The sequence below is a fragment of the Schistocerca americana genome, chromosome 10 (assembly GCF_021461395.2).
Source record: "Schistocerca americana isolate TAMUIC-IGC-003095 chromosome 10, iqSchAmer2.1, whole genome shotgun sequence".
Classification (NCBI taxonomy): Eukaryota; Metazoa; Arthropoda; class Insecta; order Orthoptera; family Acrididae; genus Schistocerca; species Schistocerca americana.
This window is the reverse complement of record NC_060128.1, coordinates 176,717,260-176,736,419: the sequence shown is the minus strand read 5'-3', so window position 1 is coordinate 176,736,419 and position 19,160 is coordinate 176,717,260.

Here is a 19,160-nt window from a genome sequence, read left to right as displayed (position 1 = left end):
ACTGGAACACTACATCCCAGAGGAGCAAAAAAACTTTTATACTGATTTATTTACTTGGCCTACAACAGCTGAAGAAGAGGAAAAGGTATGAAACCTACAGAAAAAATGTTACAACAATGCTTCTCTGTAATCATGACTATGTTAAAATACTATTTGTAATTTGCGTTTATTAATAAATTTTCTATAGCTGTACTATTATTTATATTAATTTGGTTAGAAAAGGTCATGAGTCCAAGATCAAAAGAAATTAATTCGAAGAACATGAAAATAAAAATTGATGATTTGAAGACGTAGATATAATGGTTTCCAGGTACACCAAAAGATAAAAATCCAAGCACTTCATATCTTCTACAATTGAAGCATAAAACAGATTTCTTTGAATATCTCAAAATCATGTTTTTTAGCCTTATGACCTTTTCATAATAACCGATTCCTACAGACACCCGCACGACTGTTCAGTCAGTAGTCCCTGAAATACAGCGATAAAATACGCCACTGGCCATTAAAATTGCTACACCACGAAGATGAAATGCTACAGACGCGAAATTTAACCAACAGGAAGAAGATGCTGTGATATGCAAATGATTAGCTTTTCACAGCATTCACACAGGGTTCGCGCCAGTGGCGACATGTACAATGTGCTGACATGAGGAAAGTTTCCAACCGATATCTCATACACAAACAGCAGTTGACCGTCGTTGCCTGGTGAAACGTTGTTGTGATGCCTCGTGTAAGGAGGAGAAATGCGTACCATCACGTTTCCGACTTTGATAAAAGTCGGATTGTAGCCTATCGCGATTGCGATTTTTCGTATCGCGACATTGCTGCTCGCTTTGGTCGAGATCCAATGACTGTTTGCAGAATATGGAATCGGTGGGTTCAGGAGGGTAACACGGAACGCCGTGCTGGATCCCAACGGCCTCGTACCACTGGCAGTGGAGATGACAGGCATCTTATCCGCATGGGTGTAACGGAGCGTGCACACATCTCGATCTCTGAATCAACAGGGACGTTAGCAAGACAACAACCATCTGCACGAACAGTTCGACGACGTTTGCAGCAGCATGGACTATCAGCTCGGAGACCGTGGCTGCGGTTACCCTTGACGCTGCATCACAGACAGGAGCGCCTGCGATGGTGTACTGATGAACCTGGGTGCTCAAATGGCAAAACGTGATTTTTTCGGATGAATCCAGGTTCTGTTTACAGTATCATGATGGCCGCATCCGTGTTTGGCGTCATCGCGGTGAACGCACATTGGAGGCGTGTATTCGTCATCGCCAAACTGGCGTATCACCCGGCGTGATGGTATGGGGTGCCATCAGTTACACGTCTCGGTCACCTCTTGTTCGCATTGCCGGCACTTTGAACAGTGGACGTTACATTTCAGACGTGTTACGACCCGTGGCTCTACCCTTCATTCGATCCCTGCGAAACCCTACATTTCAGCAGCATAATGCACGAACGGATGTTGCAGGTCCTGTAGGGGCCTTTCTGGATACAGAAAATGCTAGTCTGCTGCAATGGCCAGCATATTCTCCAGATCTCTCACCAACTGAAAACGTCTGGTCAATGGTGGCCGAGCAACTGTCTCGTCACAATACGCCAGTCACTACTGTTGATGAACTGTGGTATCGTGTTGAAGCTGCATGGGCAGCTGTACTTGTACACGCCATCCAAGCTCTGTTTGACTCAATCCCCAGGCGTATCAAGGCCGTTATTACGGCCAGAAGTGGTTGTTCTGTGTACTGATTTCGCAGAATCTATGCACCCAAATTGCGTAAAAAAGTAATCACATGTCAGATCTAGTATAATATATTTTTCCAATGAATACCCGTTTATCATCTGCATTTCTTTTTGGTGTAGCAATTTTAATGGCAAGTAGTGTAAAATGGTTGATGTTACGTTCACGTGATACGGCAAGGTGTGTACGCCTGCCAGACAAACTGCAGTGTCAAGGAGTCAGACCGAAAAGCTCTTTTAATACGAAGTTCTGTCTAAGAGAAAATCTGACAGTTTGTGATACCTCCTTTACCAACATCCACATAAAGTGGGATTGCTCATTGTATCTTCTACGTGCACTATTTGGTTTGGTTGCTGCATTCCATATTCGTTTGACTGGACAGTCGTATAGATGTCTGAAGAGGAAATCTCATACCCATAACATATTGTACACATGAATAGCGAAAATAAAGATAAATGACACGAATATGTCAAACGAAATATGCTATTAAAAAATCTCCAAGCGATTCTCTGGAAGGATTATCTATTTCTCCAGGACGCCTTCAATAAGAGATCTCTGAAATGTAGGCACTAGAATTAATGGCGCCATCTGACGTCGTGGTTGTGCGTGTACAACGGTGATTAACTGAGTAAGATGACTAAAGAAAAGACAGCTCTTTCTGCGAGGGAGTATGGGAGAGCAACAACTGCCCCTTCTGTCTCAAAAGTTTCCACTAAAAGAATACAGGACTCGAAATTAGTTTGGCCTAATGTTATTGTCGGCTCAAGACCAGATAAATGGGGTACAGTTTTAAATTGTGTCGATGAACGCTAGTTCTGTTGATATAACTCCACCTCATACAACTACTTGATTGAGCTGTATTTGTAAGAGGCACACAATACGGCGGTAGATAACACGGTGGTGCAAAATGCAATCACAGGAAACGCCCTGAAAGGCGGTAACGACGGCGAACCGTGGGCGTGTTATTACGCCAGCTGACGACCAGAAGAGAAAGTCGCGACAAAAGATTCGACTGGACGCGGCTCCAAAATGTTAAACTGTCACGGTGACAAGTAAAACAGGGGAGGCAGGGCGTGACGTGGCTGTGGAACGAAGCCGAACACCTGCTGTAGAGCGACAGAAAAAAAGATTGGTCTAGATTGACATAGCATCTGCAGAAAAACGCTACGAAGTAATTGTTCCTCTAACAGTTTAAGCACAACACAAGGAAATACCAACCGTGTCCCAACTAAGTATAGGTATGTAGGACAGAACGCAGGACATTCGACACCCAATACAAGGAACATGTCAGAGCCTGCAAACATGGGAAGAGCCACTCGAGTTTCGCAGAACACTTAAGACCGGTAGGACGTCAAACGGGCCGACTTGGAGCGGGAGAGCCATCACAGGACATTTTAATTTCCACTGCCTTACCTTTACAAGCGTGGAGGGTGAAAATCGTAAAGGGAGACCAAGAGATGAATACACTAAGCAGATTCAGAAGGATGTAGGCTGCAGTAGGTACTGGGAGATGAAGAAGCTTGCACAGGATCGAGTAGCATGGAGAGCTGCATGAAACCAGTCTCAGGACTGAAGACCACAGCAACAACAACCTTTACAAATAAATTCATAAAACTTTTTCAGCGTGACCAGGAAGGATTCCGGAGTCACACTCATAGCAGTGAACGTTCAAAAACATAATAGAATAATTTTTTTACATGTGAAATTTCATTGATTTTTCACTTACTACTTGCTGCATTTGATGCTGTAGGTACACTTTCCTTCATAAGCAAGAGAGATTCTTCGATGAATTTTGCACAGCATAAAAGCATACTTAAAGGTGTGTGAAAGTCTAGAACTTATTTAATTCATGAAAAAATGAATGAGCTGTTACATTTTAAACTTCATGTTTAGAAAAAACTCAACTTTTATAGTTAATTATCTCAATTTTTGTCACAGTGTTTAATAGATTTCGAAAATTCTGGACTTTCATACACCTGTAGGTATGGTTTGTATGCTGTGCAGAATTCATCGAAGAATCTCTCTTACTTATGAAGAAAAGTGTACCTATAGCAACAAATGCAGCCAGTGGCAAGTGAAACAATGATGAAATTTCAGATATAAAAAATTTATTTTGTTATGTTTTTGAATTTCCATTGCTACGAGTGTGAATCCTGAATCCTACCGGTCATGCTGACAAAGTTTTATGAATTTATTTGTAAAAGTATAGAAGGAGCAGGAGAGGCACTACAGAAGATTTTCAATTCCACCAAGTCTGCCCGTTTTGCGTCCTACCCCCCTTAAGCGAAATGAATCACGAGCTATCTACAAGAGAGGAAGACAAGAAAATAGCTAGAATATATAATGAAAGATACCTACAAACATTAAGAGAATATTATGAGGTATACAAAACAAAAGCAGAAAAAAATCACTACCAAATGATCAACTTAACTATCCACTGTTTAATTACTTTTGAATACAATGCGGGAGTGAAAAGTGATCAATGTGTTACAAATATTTACTATCAAAAACAGTCTTGATCACAATTTATTTATTACGGTGACCGGTTTCGTCCACTGCTGTGGTTATCTTCAGACCTACAAGTGGTATACAAAGTTTTAATTAGAGGGCTACAAACATTATAGAAATAAATAAAGTTATAAAGCTATAAAACGATGAATTACCAACGAGTAAGAACCTCCTTCTGGCGGTAAATCATTACTGGAGAAACCAGTGCACGTCTTACTATATATAATGGAGGCTGCGCTCACTTCTGACGGAATGATGTCATTACTAACCAATGGGTTATAGGTCGAATAGCAATGTAAAATTTCTTAGTTAAAAGAAGATTGGAAAAAAGGAATGAAAACACACACTAAACTTAGCTTGTCTAACAGGTATTGTCAATTAAGAAACGTTACAAATATTTAAACATGTAGGATAAATGAACTTCGTTTTGACAGTACATGGGTTGCCCTCTCAAGGCCTGTTAGTGAACCATTTGGAACCACTGGTTGCCATGGTGAAGCTGGACGCCGTTCCAAAGATGGGGCAGCAGGCTTCTTTCCACTGACGTTGTTGTAAAGTCGATAGGCAAACTACTAGTTGCCATGGTGAGGATAAACGCCAGTCCAAAGATGTGGCAGCAAGCTTCTTTCTAACAAAGTTGTTGCGAAAGTGGAATGGCAAAGACTGTCACGTCAGACGATGTACTATGGAGCAGATCGGTTACTGCTACAATGACTGGTTATCAAGATTTAAGTGGTGTTATAGTCGGCGCATGGTCGATGTGACGCTGCATCTCCGAGGTAGCGATGAAGTGGGGATTTTCCCGTGCGGCCTTTTCACTAGTGTACCGTGAATATCAGGAATCCGGTAAAACGTCAGATCTCCGACTTCGCTGCGGCTGGAAAAAGATTCTGAAAGAACGGGACCAACGACAACTGAAGAGAATCGTTCAACGCGACAGAAGTGCAACCCTTCCGCAAATTGCTCCATATTTCACTGTTGGGCCATCAACAAATGTCAGCATGTGAACCATTCAACACAACATTATCGATATGGGCTTTTGGAGCCGAAGGCCCACTCGTGTACCCTTCATGACTGCTCGACACAAAGCTATACGGCTCGCCTTGACCCGTCAACACCGACATTGGACTGTTGATCACTGGAAACGTGTTGCTCGGTCGGACGAGTCTCAGTACCAATTGTATCGAGTGGATGGACGTGTACAGGTATGGAGTCAACCTCATGGACCATGGATTGTGCATGTTAACAGGGGACTGTTCAAGCTCGTGAAGGCTCTGTAATGGTGTGGGGCGCGTGCATTTGGAGTTACATGGGATCCCTGATACGTCTAGGTACTACTGTGACAGGTGACACGTACTTAAGCATCATGTCTGATCACCTGCACCCATTGATGTCCATTGTGCAGTCCGGCGGACTTGGGCAATTCCAACAGGACAACGCGACACCCCTCATATCCAGAATTGCTTTAGCGTGGCTCGAGGAACACTCTTCTGAGTTTAAACACTTCCGCTGGCCATCAAACTCCTCAGACATGAACATTATTGGGCATATCTGGGATGGCTTGCAACGTCCTGTTCAGAAGAGACCTCCATCCCGTTGTACTCTTACGGGTTTATGGACAGCCTTACAGGATTCATGGGGTCAGTTCCCTCCAGCTCTACTTCGGACATTAGTCCATGCCACGTCGTGTTGCGGCACTTCTGCGTGCCTGCGGGGGCCCTACATGAAATTAGGCAGGTGTACCAGTTTCTTTGGCTCTTCAGTGTATATCATCTATTGCTAGTGCTGCCACCTGCCATTTGTGTAATTATTGCACGTTGACTCGGACATAGGCGGTGATACATTAGTGTGACTGGACTGTGCACAAAGAAAGACAGAAAACAAACTACTACTAACTGATCAAGTGAGTATAGAGTTTACCACTCACTGTTTACACCAATTGATTATACAATAGACAAACATCCCAACACATGATCACAGCCGGCAGCAGTGGCCGAGCGGTTCTAGGCGCTTCAGTCTGGAACCGCGCGACCGCTATGGTCGCAGCTTCGAATCTTGCCTCGGGCATGGATGTGTGTGATGTCCTTAGGTTAGTTAGGTTTAAGTAGTTCTAAGTTCTATGGGACTGATGACCTCAGATGTTAAGTGCATAGTGTTCAGAGCCATTTGAACCATTTTTGAACATGATCACAAATAACAAAATAACGTTCCTCTCCTAAGTATAATGTAAGGACACAGACACACACACACACACAATCAGGAAAACAACAAATAAAAGCAAAAGCCGGTATAGTTGCCAACATTTACAGTGGAAATGACACTCCAGCCATGGAAAATTTTGCTACAAACCCGGAGTGACTGCACCGGTTTTTACGTGACAGAAAGCTGAATGGTTTAAAAATAATGAATTACACTCCTGACTAAGTACTTTTTCACTTTATTATAAAAAAAAACTTCCATCATCTGTTGAAATGACTGCGTCTTGGCTGGTAGATCCCATCTGAGGTAGTTCAGACGTCAGGTGCAAAAGTCTTTCTATTTGACGGCATTTTCGCAAATAGATGAGATGAAATGTTTAGGACAACGCAAAAACGCAAACCCCGAGCGAAAAAAAAAAAAAAAAAAGAATTCCGGCCCGGCAGGGAATCGAAACTGGGACTCATAAATCTTTAGGTATCGATGGTAACCTTCTTTTTTCTTTTACTCGGCATACACTTGATGGCCAGACTTATGAAAACACCAAAAACCCGATATATTACGATGCCTAGTATGGTGAGGGAACCTGTTAGCATTCAAAATAGCTCCCAGCCGTCTCGGAATCGATAAACACACTGTATGGTTTTCAAAGGTATCTTATACCATCTTCCCGTAAAACAGAGACAAGTTGATCTAACGATGATGGATGGTGATCACGAACTCATCTCTCCAAAGTGGACCACACAGGGTCAATAATATTGAGATCTGCTGACTGTGGAGGTCAGGGGTCATACGAAAATTCACCCTCTTGCTCCCAAAACCATTCCTGATCGATGTCAGCTGTGTGAAAAGGGGCCCTGTCGTCTTGGAATGCAACACCACCACCAGGGAACGAATATTGTATCTCTGGGAGGACCAAGTCAGCCGAAATGGTCACATTATCCTTGGCGGTAATGTGAACTTACAGAGTAACCACGGTTGCCATGGGACGCCACTATATGACTGCTGCAGCAGAGTAATAATATATCAGATAGACGATTCAGTAGAGTATTTGCAAGATTTTCTCGATTGTAACGCTTTTAAATCTCAATAGAACAGTTGTTTCGAGATACATGACCTCGTTGTACCTTCACATGTGGAAAAACTTAATTTTCTGGAGTTTTTTTTGTAATTTCAGAAAAAGCTGCAGCACACAAAAAGTTAATGCCATAATTTAAAAATGAAGTAAGAAAATATATTAAACCCATTACAGATCTCGCTAGCGACGAAATTCTGAGAAGTGTACCATAGTACGACACTCGCCCTTCCCACCAAGTTTTACACTGAACAGCCAAAATATTATGTCCACCTCCATAATAGCGAGTTGCTCCCCTTTCGGAATGCTCTACACCTGTGACTTTGTGTGGCATGTATCCAACAAGTCCTTGGTAGATTTCCGGAGGCAATAGGCGGTTATAATTAATGCTGAACTAAACAAGCCCTCGGTCGCAATTTTTAGTCTTTTGACCAGGTTTCACCACTTCTAAGAGTGCCTTCACCAAAATTTAAATATTGAAAGTAGCGTACAACATAATTACAAATTTATGGGAAAAGAAACTTTTTCATACAAAATTGCAAGTACTGACTAACAGTACAAGAAAGTACTTACATGTCACATATAAAATAAATAACAAGCCAGAAGGGCTTTAGTCACAATTTTTTTTAAAAAAAAGGATACATGAAAGGCCAGAAACCAGATGGCAGTTATAAGAGTCGAGGGGCATGAAAGGGAAGCAGTGAATAGAAGGGAGTGAGCAGGGTTGTAGCCTATCCCCGATGTTATTCCATCTGTATATTGAGCAAGCAGTAAAGGAAACAAAAGAAAAATTTGGAGTAGGAATTAAAATCCATGGAGAAGAAATAAAAACTTTGAGGTTCGCTGATGACGTTGTAATTCTGTCACAGACAGCAAAGGACCTGGAAGAGCAGCTGAACGGAATGGACAGTGTCTTCAAAGGAGGATATAAGATGAACATCAATAAAAAGAAAACGAGGATAATGAAATGTAGTCGAATTAAATCGGGTGATGCTGAGGGAATTAGATTAGACGCTTAAAGCAGTAAATGAGTTTTGCTATTTGGGGAGCAAAATAACTGATGATGGTCGAAGTCGAGAGGATATAAAATGTAGACTGGCAATGGCAAGGAAAGCGTTTCTGAAGAAGAGGAATTTGTTAACATAGAGTATAGATTTAAGTGTCAGGAAGTTGTTTCTGAAAGTATTTGTATGGAGTGTAGCCATGTATGGAAGTGAAACGTGGACGATAAGTAGTTTGGACAAGAATAGAAGCTTTCGAAACGTGGTGCTACAGAAGAATGCTAAAGATTAGGTGGGTAGATCACATAACTAATGAGGAGGTATTGAATAGAAGTGGGGAGAAGAGAAATTTGTGGCACAACGTGACTAGAAGAAGGGATCGGTTGGTAGGACACATTCTGAGGCATCAAGGGATCACCAGTTTAGTATTGGAGAGCAGCGTGGAGGGTAAAAATCGTAGAGGAAGACCAAGAGATGAATACACTAAACAGATTCAGAAGGATGTAGGTTGCAGTAGGTACTGGGAGATGAAGAAGCTTGCACAGGATAGAGTAGCATGGAGAGCTGCATCAAACCAGTCTCAGGACTGAAGACCACAACAACAACAACAACATGAAAGGCGAGCCACTGTGGATTGCCCATACATATGAAGCCACAGGTAGCAACAGACTGAGACACCCGCGTTAGCAAGTGCGTGCAGATGAAACTTACACCAAGCGTGCCATCTAGTAGCCGTAAATATAAGTAGGCTAAATAACATTTAAAATATAGACAGCTAAATTTTAAAACGAACAATCTTTAGCACGTGAATTCACAGGCAAAGTTTTATATGTAAAAGCATAGAAATACAGTTTGAAAACTGGAAACTGATTAACAGCACAAACAAAGCAGTACTTACATGTCACGTGTAAAATAAATATTAAGCGATAGAGCTTTAGTCACAATTTTAAGGTAAAATCCGTGGAAGTACCTGTCTCTTTCTTGTACTGTTAGTCAGAAGTTACACTTTTACATAAAAAAGTTTCTTTTCCCATAAATTTGTAATTATGTTATAGGCCACTTTAAATATTTAACTTCTGATGAAGGCACTCTTAGAAGTGTTGAAACCTGGTCAAAAAAACTAAAAATTGTGACAGAGGGCTTATTTAGTCCAACATTAATTTATCAACGGTCGCCGAACCAAGCATCCATGTTTAAAACTCTGCAGTTATAATTAAACTGATAGTGTTCCGAGTGTTACGTTGTGGGTGGTTATAAGTCGCATGACACTGAAACATCGTATGTTTGTTACCTGGGGCGCTCATGGAGTACGTTGAAAAATGTAATAGTTCCACTTTCTGCCACCAGGTGAAAATACGGCGTTGTAAGCAGTCAGAATGTGATGTGAGTGCAGGAAAAGGGAAGAACGATCAAACACGCGACAACAGTGGTTCTTGCACGTTTATTAGGATATGGTCACAAGTTACACCATGTGATCAGTGTTATCTCCTAACTCGGCAACATGCTGCATCCGTATCACCACATGGTCGACGGTTGCTCGCAGCATATCCAGTGTAATCAGAGGGTTATGTCGTCGTATGCTGTGCTTCACATCAGCAGTAGTCTGGATACATCCCTGATAGATCTGATCTTTCAGATATCCCCAGATCCAGAGGTCAGATGGATTTAGGTTGGGAGAGTCTGGAAGGCCGCACATCTTGAAACAGACTAGAGACAATATGCTGGTTACCGAAAGTCTCTCGAAGCAAATCTTTTACCTGGCATGCGATATGAGGTGTCTCCCCATCTTGTGCGAAAACAGTGGTGTGGACACAGTTGCGCTCTTACAAAGTCTGAATCACTGTTGCACAAGATCTTTATAACGTGCAGAAGTCACCTCACACCTAACAGGCTCACAATATTTCTCCTCCTCGAAGAAAAACAGACTGAGAACGAAAGAGCTTGCGAAACTGTACCATATGGTCACATAAGCTGAGCACAATGGATAGTCCTGCACAACTCGTGGAGGGGTAGAACCCCATATGCGACAGTTCTGTGCATTCACAGCACCATGCAGAGTAAAATGTGCTTCGCCCATCCAAAGAATATTCCCCAGCCACATGTCATCCATTTCCACACGTACTAAAACACGAAGTGCAAAATCACAGTTTGTACATGTCTTGGGGCTTCATTTGGTACACATTCTGAATCTTGCAGCGATACCTGTGTAAATCGCCCCGCAGAATATCTTGAACTAATGATGAAGGGAGAGCCAATTCGCATGACACACCTCGAATACCATCTCCAGAATTGGAGGCATGTGCTGCACGATCAGGAAGGAGGAAGAAAGACTGGGTTTAACGTCCTGTCGACATCAAGGTCATTAGAGATGGAGCCAAATTTCGGATTGTGTCAAGGATGGGGAAGGAAGTCAGCCATGCCCTTTCAAAGGAACCATCCCAATATGTGTCTAGAGCAATTAAGGGAAATCATGGGAAACATAAATCTGAATGGTCGACACGGGTTTGCTCCGTCGTCCTCCTGAATGCACGCCCAGTGAGCTAACAACTACGCCACATCGCTCGGTAAGAAAGAAACTCCACCTGAAAAGGCCATGAAGTCCCAACGGTACGCCCTGTCATCCTCGGCTCACAGGTATCACTGGATGCGGAGGTGGAGGTGGAGGGTCATGTGGTCAGCACACCGCTCTCCCGGCTGTAGGTCACTTTACGAGACCAGAGCCACTGCTACTCAGCCAGGTAGCTCCTCAGTTTGCCTCACAAGGGCTGAGTGCATCTCACTTCCCAACAGCGCTGGGCAGACCGGATGGTCACCCATCCAACCGCTGGCCCAGCCCGACAGCGCTTAACTTCGGTGATCTGACGGGAACCGGTGTTAGCACTCCGGCAAGGCCGTTGGCCGGTACATGTAGCGACAGCGAATTAATCAACAACTGCTATGAGAATGGGCCGCCTCCCTCTCTCTCCTGCAACGTCTAATTCACCTTGAAACGGGCCCTTAGAAAAATTATGAATGACTGTTAGTAAACTTCTACATTATTTGATTTTCAAACATCTGAGCAAAACTCAACGTATTCAGACAGTTTTCTCTTTACTTATTCTGATCACCACTAAACTGACACACAATCTGACTTAGAATAGTGCCACTTTCTCGCACCTGGTGAAAATATGGCGCTGTAGGCAGTCAGAATCTGTGATGTTTCCTTTCTTGAGGTCAGTATGCTGTTTGTCACTTAATAACGCGTGATCATCTCTTTTGTGAAGTGACCATCGGTGTAAAGAATTAAGAAAAGGCTTCTGTACAAAATGCATTGGCTGAGAAGAACAAAGACCTTACTCCTCTGGTAAAGTCCCTACAAAAGAATGGCCCTGACTAACAATAACCTATACCTTTCACGAATCACTTACCTCACAAAAATCTTAGTTACTCGAACTGCTGCAATACAGCGAGCGCCAATACTGCCAGCCAAATAAAAGATTCTAGCTACAGAAGGCACTAACTACTGATAGGCATAGTTAGCAAATGAAAGATATTAATAGAGAACAAACAATGTATTTACCTTAATAATGCTTAAAAGTCATCATATATATGTCTATAAATTCATGACATCCATCTTTACAGATTTCCTTTTTCTGGCGGCAGCACGTCCAGATCGTCCACTTACAGCAACCTCTCAAAACTCTTCCATCTCTCTCTCCACGTCCACCGCTGCTGGCGGCTCACCTCCAACTGCACAACGCTACGCGCTGTTCACATACAACTGCCCAACACTACAATAGCGAATATTCCAACAATGAGTCCAACCAGTCACAGACTGCACACAGCACCGTCAGTGATTTTCATACAGAGCGCTATGTGGCGTTACCAACATAAAAACCTAAACAGCTTACTTAGAACCTATTTCCTTAAATTTCTAGGTCATATTATTCAGTCCATTTATGGACATGGGGACTCCTCACAGCTGTTTCTGTCGGCGATATTTCTGCAATGCAGCTCTGCTATTGCTTATGTTCTGATAAAACAACTTTACCAGAAGGGTAACGTCTTTGTCCTTCTTAGCCAATGCATTTTGTACAGAAAGCTTTAACTTCCTTAATCCTTTACGGCCAGCCGTTGCGGCCGAGCGGTTCTAGGCGCTTCAGTCTGGAACCGCGCGACTGCTACAGTCGCAGATTCGAATCCTGCCTCGGGCATGGATGAGTGTGATATCCTTAGGTTAGTCAGGTTTAAGTAGTTCTAAGTTCTAGGGGACTGCTGACCTCAAATGTTAATCCAATAGTGCTCAGAGCCATCTGAACGATTTGAGCCAATCCTTTACGCAGATGGTCACTTCACAAAAGAGATGAACACGCGTTAGCAAGCGACAAACAGCATAGTGGCCTCAAAGAGAGGAAACATCACAGATTCTGACTGCTTACAGCGCCATATTTTCACCAAGTGGGGAAAAAGTGGAACTATTCTTTTTTCAGCGTACTCCGCCAATGCACCGATTAATGAACATACCTACGATGTTTCAGGATGCTGTAATGTATACAGCCCGCACTGCAGCACTCGGAACACCGTCAGTTCAACTACAAAGACCCAGTATGTGGCACTAGATGTCTTATACACAGGTCACGCAGTTCCTGTGAGTTATAGGCAGGTGGTTTCTGGTGCCCGATAGCATCCCTGATGTCTTCTGTTGGGCTTAAATCAGACGAATTTTCTTGCCAAGACATCAACGTGCATTCACTATCATGTTCCTCAAACTACTGTATAACTATCCTGACTTTGTGATACGGACGGTTATCCTGATGGAAGATGCCAGCACCATCCTGTAAGACATCAGGCATGAGGGGACGCAGGTGGTCTGAAATACACTACTGGCCATTAAATTTGCTACACCAAGAAGAAATGCAGATAATAAAAGGGTAGTCATTGGACAAATATATTATACTAGAACTGACATGTGATTATATTTTCACACAATTTCCGTGCATAGATCCTGAGAAATCTGTACCCAGAACAACCACCTCTGGCCGTAATAACGGCCTTGATACGCCTGGCCATTGAGTCGGACAGAACGTGGATGGCGTGTACAGGTACAGCTGCCATGCAGCACTATTGACCAGACGTTTTCAATTGGTGAGAGATCTGGAGAATGTGCTGGCCAGGGCAGCAGTCGAACATTTTCTGTATCCAGAGAGGCCCGTGCAGGACTTGCAACATGCGGTCGTGCATTATCCTGCTGAAATGTAGGGTTTCCCAAGGATCGACTGAAGGATAGAGCCACGGGTCGTAACACATCTGAAATGTAACGTCCACTGTTCAAAGTGCCGCCAGTGCGAACAAGAGATGACCAAGACGTGTGATCAATGCCACCCCATACCATCACGCCGGGAGATACGCCAGTATAGCGATCACGAATACGCGCTTCCAATGTGCGTTCACCGCGATGTCGCCAAACACGGATGCGACCATCATGATGCTGTAAACAGAACCTGGATTCATCCGAAGAAATGTGTTGCCATTCGTGCACCCAGGTTCGTCGTCGAGTACACCGTCGCAGGCGCTCCTGTCTGTGTTGCAGCGTCAAGGGTAACCGCAGCCGCGGTCTCCGAGCTGATAGTCCGTGCTGCTGCAAAGATCGTCGAACTGTTCGTGCAGATGGTTGTTGTCTTGCAAACATCCCCATCTGTTGACTCAGGGATCGAGACGTGGCTGCAGGATCCGTTACAGCCATGCGGATAAGATGCCTGTCATCTCGACTGCTAGTGTTACGAGGCCGTTGGGATCCAGCACGGCGTTCCGTATTACCCTCCTGAAACCACCGATTCCATATTCTGCTAACAGCCATTGGAACTCGACGAATGCGAGGAGCAGTGTCGCGATACGAAAATCCGCAATCGCGATAGGCTACAATCCGACCTTTATCAAAGTCGAAAACGTGATGGTTCGCATTTCTCCTCCTTACACGAGGCATCACAACAACGTTTCACCAGGCAACGCCGGTCAACTGCTGTTTGTGTATGAGAAATCGGTTGGAAACTTTCCTCATGTCAGCACGCTGTAGGTGTCGCCACCGGCGCCAGCCTCTTGTGAATGCTCTGAAAAGCTAATCATTTGCATATCACAGCATTTTCTTCCTGTCCGTTATATTTCGCGTCTGTAGCACTTCATCTTCGTGGTGTAGCAATTTTAATGGCCAGTAGTGCAATATTCATGTAATCCACAAATGTCGTGGCGCCTTCGATTATTACAACTCCACCTCGTTTCGATATTTAGAACCGTCCACGAAGATTGTAACCTGGTAGTCAAGGAAGGCAGGATTCGGTTACAATTGTGGACGGGGCCGTAACCAGTTACTATTGGTTCCCTTCTGCAATTACACACATTTATTTTAAAACGGTAATTCCAGACTCAGCATTAATTAAAGATATCACACGTTATTAATGAAGGAATAAACAACTGGGTAATAGTGCTTTCAGTGCGTTACAAAAATACAGACATAGCAAATAATGTTTTAAAAACAAGCCAATGTGATCCCAATTAGAATTTTTGGGCAAGTAACCACAGTCACGGCTGAAGGCCTTTAACGACAAGAACGGCAATCATAAAAAATTTAACAAACATACTGTAAAACAGCAATGCAACAGCAATGGTTAATTTAAAAGGACAGGCAACTGATCACCAAACGGGTGAGACAGTACGATGGTAAACTTGGTAGCGCAACCATTTAAACTTCCTGTAACGCCAAGGATGGCAATTATATAAAAAAATTAGAAACATACGATAAAACAGCAAATACAATAATAAAACAGAAGGGCCAGTCACAGACGGTGCAACAGGAATCGACCTCTGAGTAGGTCCGGCAAAAAAAATTTCGTGAGCGATGAGATAGGCAGCCAAGAATTGCATTCACTTCACAAGATGGTAACTCAGACTGGTGGCAGTCCAACGAATGACTAATGATAATCTTGCTGATCTACCTGTCGTCCGATAAGCCAAATGCAAAGATGTGAAAATACGTCAAAACCGGAAGCGGCGGTCTGAACTCCGCCCGCAGAATACTGTGCCCGGGACGAGAAAGGAATCTCTACCACCAGAGTAGAAGAATCGTCAACCAACCTACAATGAAGAAAGCTGTCAAAACTACACGCCTCACCGGACAGCAGCGGCAAGGTGAGGAAACGTACACTGCCGTTTCATACACTAACCCCCAGGGCAGGTAACTGGGGCGTTAGCGGCCACCAGGCAGGAAAAATACCGCTGGTTGATCATAGCAAACAGTAACCGACTGAACGCAATAAATAGTAATTAGAAGTCTAGTAAAGCTAATCAGATCCTCTTCCCCAAGCACTCCACTCGCTGCTCTTCACCTCGCCAACACTACGAGCAGCAACACGGACCCAAGTCACAGGAGAATCGCAAGATCTCACAATGGTGGAGGTTTCTCTACTTGAATCCAAATTCTAGCATCGACAAGGAAGATGCACTGTATAAAGAGGCTTGGCGGAGGAGAACAGAAATACAAAAATATGTTGGTATTAATTAATCTTTGTATTGATTAGTCCTGTAATAACAATAAAAGAGTGTCGTGTTGAGTTCTATCTGCAAGAAAGTCTTGAATCCAGTTGCAAATCTGGTCCGATATTCGCTAAGCACGTTTTTTTTCAGTAAACGGCAGTGCAGGAGGGTGTGAAATGCTTCCTAAAGTCAAGTAACACGTCATGAACCTTATCGCCATGGTATACAGCGCCAAGTGTCTCATGGAGGAACAGAGCGAGCTGAGTTTCGCAGGACCTCTGTTTGCGGAATCTTTGTTGATTTTTATAGAGGAAATCTTGTGTTCCATAATTCTGTGACAGACTGACGTCAACGATATAGGTATATAATTTTGTGCATCTATTCCACTGCTCTTCTTGACAAGGGGAATGACCTGGGCTTTGTTCCAGTAGCTAGGTAACCTTCGTTGCTCCAGCGATCAACGATAAACTGCTGCTGGAAGTGGAGCAATTTCTTTAGCGTAATCTTTGCAGAATCTTACAGGTATCTCATCCGATATTAATGCCTTTCCACTACTAAGCGATTGTAGTCGCTATTTCCCATACGACTGACCGTAGAAGATTAGTTAAGAAAAGGCATTTGTAGCTCTCGGGAAAGATTTTTACATTGTTGATTGGACTATCGTCTTTGAAATTCGGAAAGTAGTAGGGACAAAATACGGACAGCGAAAAGTTATCTACAATTTATACAGTAACCGCACGGCGGTTATAAGGGTCGAAGGGTACGAAAGGGAAGGTGTAATTGAGAATGGAATCATATAGGGTAATAGCCTGTCCCCGGTGATATTTATCTGTGCAATGAACAAGCAGTAAAGGCAACCAAGCACAAATTTGGAAAGGAAGAAGAAATGAAAATTTTGGGGTAGTCGATGACCATGTAATAATGCCAGAAACGGTAAAGTATTAGCAACAGCAATTGAACAGAATGGAAAGCGTGTTGAAAAGAGATTATGAGATGAACATCAGTAAAAGTAAAACAAGAGTGATGTAATGTGGATGAATTAAATCAGGCAATGCTGAGAGCATAAGATTAAGGAACGAGATATGAAATGTAGATGAATTTTGTTATTAGAGCAGCAAAATAAATGATGATGAACAAAGAAGAGAGAATATAAAATGTAGGATGGTGATGTGGCGAAAAGCATTTCTGAAAAATAAGAGTTGTTAAAATCGAGTATAAATTGGATACAAAGTATTTTCTGAAGTCATTGGTTTAGAGCCTAGCCTTGTACAGACGTAAAACGTGGACGATAAACAGTTCAGATAAGTATTAATTAAAAGAAATCTTCTATACACTGTGAGCTACAATAGAAATGTCTCGTTTACCAAAACTGGTTTTCAGGTTTACAGTCTTTCGTCAGAGGCACCTGATACAGAGGAACAAACAACTATATGTGCATCGATTTCTACAAAATGGCAATTGTTCACATATAGCAGCAAAAATAAGTCTACGTACATTATGCAGTTCTATAGCAACAACATGCATGTTATTTAATACGACAGGAATATGAAATATGTCCTATAACACAATATACAATTTGCCATGTACATTACTGCTGTCATATTTTAGGCAGAGACTATTCTTGATAATGTTTGTTAATTCTAAGATCATATTTATATACATCGGTGACATGAATTCGTATAATTATGTAAATTATAATTTTTACCGACAGTTATTTTGTAATCTTATAAAAAATGGTTCAAATGGCTCTGAGCACTATGGGACTTAACTTCTATGGTCATCAGTCCCCTAGAACTTAGAACTACTTAAACCTAACTAACCTAAGGACATCACACAACACCCAGCCATCACGCGGCAGAGAAAATCCCTGACCCCGCCGGGAATCGAACCAGGGAACCCGGGCGTGGGAAGCGAGAACGCTACCGCACGACCACGAGATGCGGGCGAGTAATCTTATATCTTTTGTATATTTTAGCTACACATGCCAGTTGTTAAACAAATTGTAATTTACGTGATTGTATGAATGAATGTCACAGACATATACACATATGATCTTAGAAATGAGAGACGACAGGTAAAGTGGATACTTTGATCTGTCAGCTCCATGTTACTACATGTGACAGTTATGTCGAACATTATCAGGAATTATTGCTGTCTAAAATATGATGGCAGTAACGTACATGACAAACTGTATACTACGTTACAGAACAAATTTCATATTCCTGTCGTATCAATTGACAAGCATATCATTGCCCATAAAGTGCATGTCTCTGTACACTTATTATTCTATAGAAATCAGTGAACATATAGTTGTTTGCTCCTCTGTATCAGATGTCATTGATGATGGGTTATAAAACCAAAAACCGGTTTTGACAAATAAAACATTTCTAGAGCAGCTCATGGTGTGTAGAAAATGTATTTCAATAAATATTGGAAAACTATGGGGCACAAAGCATTCAAGACTTTTAGTTCAGATAAGAACAGAGAAGAAGCTCTTGAAATGTGGAGCCATAGAAGAAGGACACAAGATTTGGAGTGCAGACATATTGATTGGGAGGAATGTAAATGAGGTAAGATGAAGTTTATGGCAGAATTTAACTAAAAAGTGGTCCTAATGGTAGTGGACATCCCGTGGCATCAGTTAGCTGATAGAGGGAAGTGTGAGTGGTAAAAGTTGCAGACGGAGACGAATGGATAAGCATAGTAATCAGACTCAAATAGATGTAGGTCGAAGTAGTCATTTGGAGATGAAATGGGTTGCACAAGATAGAGTAGTATGGAGTGCTGCATCAAACCAGTCTTCGGACTGAAGACCACAACAACACAAGATCGACCAAAAGCCGTACAATAAATCAGGACCGAGCGAGGTGGCGCAGTGGTTAGCACACTGGACTCGCATTCGGGAGGACGACGGTTCAATCCCGTCTCCGGCCATCCTGATTTAGGTTTTCCGTGATTTCCCTAAACTGTTTCAGGCAAATGCCGGGATGGTTCCTTTGAAAGGGCACGGCCGATTTCCTTCCCGATCCTTCCCTAACCCGAGCTTGCGCTCCGTCTCTAATGACCTCGTTGTCGACGGGACGTTAAACACTAACCACCACCACCACCAATAAATCAGGGTAACTTTTTA